Below are 2,610 nucleotides of genomic sequence, written 5' to 3'. Positions count from 1 at the left end.
TTTTTAGCGAAAATTGATGGGTTCGGATTTTGACGAAAAGTAGTCCAATCGACAGGGGTGAACCAGGGGACCACAAAACTACTTCTGGTTCCGTCAGAAACCATCCCGTCCACAGAAATTTGGGGTTTAAGGGGTGGTCTTTTGAATCTGGCGCGCGAGCCCGTCCAAGAAAAACAGGCGTAACTCACTTAAAATGGCCCGGTGGCGTGAAATTTCGACGGAGAGATTGAAAGAGGATGCTGTCGTACTAATCCCAACCATTTCCAGCGATTTTTATTTTTGTCATTTTAGGCCAAATTTACAAAGGCCTTTGTGTTTTTAGCGAAAATTGATGGGTCCGGATTTTGACGGAAAAGTAGTCAAATCGACAGAGGAGACCCAGGGGACCACAAAACTTCTTTTGGTTCCGTCAGAAACCACCCCTGTGTACAGAAACATGCGTTTCAAGGGTGGTCTAATCTGGCGGTCAGCGCGTAAGATGGGCTGCCTACCTCGCAGGCGAACCGGTCCAAGAAAAACAGGTGTAACTCACTTGAAATGGACCGGCAGCGTGAAACTTCGACGCAGAGATTGAAAGGAGCAATCCCAACCATTTCCAGCGATTCTCAATTTTTTCAGTTTTGGCAAAATTTACAAAGGCATGGGTCCGGTTTTTGACGGAGGAGTACTCGAATAGATAGGGGTGAACCAGGGACCATAAAACTACCTTTGCTTTTGTCAGAAACCACTCCTGTTCACAGAAACTTGAGTTTTAAAAGCTGGTCTCTCTAACTATGGGCGGGTAGGCTACCTAAGGCGCACTGGCTATGAACTCTACTGTAGTGGGTCGGCACCATGATATTTAAACAGGGCAACTGAAAAGGGAGTTTACCCGACCAATCAAAACCAATTCCAGCAATTTTCCAAATTGTCAAGATTTTTGAAAGACATTTTCAGTGATAACAAATCAGCCTGGATTTTGACAGAGGAGGGTTGAAAGCAACAACAAAGAACCAAGGCACCACAAAAAACATCAAAAACCACCCTTTGATGCACACGAAAGGAAGCTCCTCATAGAGTCTGTACAGAGACAAATTGGACCAGAGTTGGTTCCTGTCATGTCAACTCACCTATTCTTTTGGGTAAAATGACTCCATAGACTTCTCTTGCTCATGTCAAGAACATTTCTGGGCCGAGTTCCTGCAATCATATTAAACGGTACTTTTAGTAACTCATACAATACACGTTTAAATGCCTCTCCCCCCATACGTCTCTAAATGTCCATGGTCTTTCAAATAAGTAATTTGGCCCTGGACTCAAGCATTAAGTACAAAGGGGCAGCTGCAAATTAGCTGCAACGCACAATGATTGATTGTTTGTGGGATTACGCAAATAGTACCACTCGGTTTGCACCCCAACCAGAAAGTAATAAAGTTTTCTGTTCCACGAGAAGAATATACAGTAAAATATATGATATATGATAAAACACTGACAGTGACCTGCAACAGTATTTAACATACTGTATGGAATGGAGAAGTGTACCCATTCAACACCTTTTCAACAAAGCTTACAGTGAGCCAAGTTTACATCACGGGCATCATTTACTCGGCCTCAAAAAAATAACTGACAACTTGTGCACTGGAGCACACTAACCTCTTACATTACAGCAATAACCGGAATGGAACAATTCAATATTCCGGACCGGAAACAATCAAGCACTATACCTTGCGATTATCGAAAAGCGGCGATGTCCACCCTAAAATTCTGATTAAAATCCTATGGCCAATTAAATGAGCAGGTATTATCGGTATTGAGCAGAAGACGCCGACCGTGACACCGAGTTTCAATGTTTGTTTACGTTTCCATAAAGGCGCCGCAAATGCGGGGTGGGGAGGAGGATAGGGGTAGGGGACGCGGCACGGCAAAGGGGGAGAGCAATACGGCAGAAGTTCTGATCAGACAATGACACTCACCGACATATCGTGGTCGCGGGATGTGATTCTTTAGGGCTCCCGACCCATGCAACATGTGGCCGCAGCTCTATGGGGAACCTCAGGGAGTTGTGGCCGAGGACGCCTGGGGTAGGCAATCCCGCCTCGATGCTAGAGACATGCGGACACGCGCTGCAGAACGAAAACCGGTAACATGGGTTCGCCAGCCGACGAGAAAAAAAAAACGGGAGTGGTATTAGAACCTCTGACCACTATCTCAAGCCGTGGCGCAGCGACGATACCAACATCGCCACGCTGCTGGTGTGATACGCAACGGTGGACAGGCGAACCCATGTAACCGGTTTTCCTTCTTGCCTTACGACTGACTGCGGCGCCTCGCACCATGGTTCCCTGTCCGCTATCCCCAACATCGTGGCGTCGTAGCCGTGCCGGTAGAGCGATGGCTTCCTGAGTCGCAGGAGCGAGGTTCGAATCTTCGCTGGGCTGGAATTTTTTCCGAGGAGAAGAATTCGGAGTGGAATTCAAACCCATGATTCCAACCGAGCTCTTTCGTGGGATGGCCTAAGGTGTAGTGGTTATGATATCCGCTACCCGGGGTGACGAGTGTCGGCACTTGGTTCGGTCCTCACTGGCAGCGAAAAAGCGGGTTGCCAGGAGGTCGGATCATGCGGCGAGCGGT

At 47.4% G+C, this 2,610-nt stretch overlaps 1 protein-coding gene and 1 long non-coding RNA gene across 2 annotated transcripts in view; one reads left to right on the top strand and one right to left on the bottom strand.

Annotated features, from left to right (window-relative positions):
• The window catches only part of LOC113213173 (LHFPL tetraspan subfamily member 6 protein-like), a gene marked incomplete at its 5' end in the record, with an annotated part of 44,751 nt that overhangs the window by 39,152 nt on the left and 2,989 nt on the right, over window positions 1–2,610 (top strand).
• LOC127748999 (uncharacterized) lies at window positions 1,109–2,604 on the bottom strand. Its single transcript, XR_008010901.1, has 2 exons — window positions 1,953–2,604; window positions 1,109–1,179 (listed from the first exon to the last, which is right to left on the bottom strand). It is a non-coding gene; the product is annotated as an uncharacterized LOC127748999 (long non-coding RNA).

This window comes from Frankliniella occidentalis, unplaced genomic scaffold, assembly GCF_000697945.3.
Source record: "Frankliniella occidentalis isolate FOCC.00 unplaced genomic scaffold, Focc_3.1 Scaffold25, whole genome shotgun sequence".
NCBI classification, from domain to species: Eukaryota; Metazoa; Arthropoda; class Insecta; order Thysanoptera; family Thripidae; genus Frankliniella; species Frankliniella occidentalis.
Note: the sequence above shows the minus strand (reverse complement) of the source record. Positions and strands in the feature narration are given on the sequence as shown.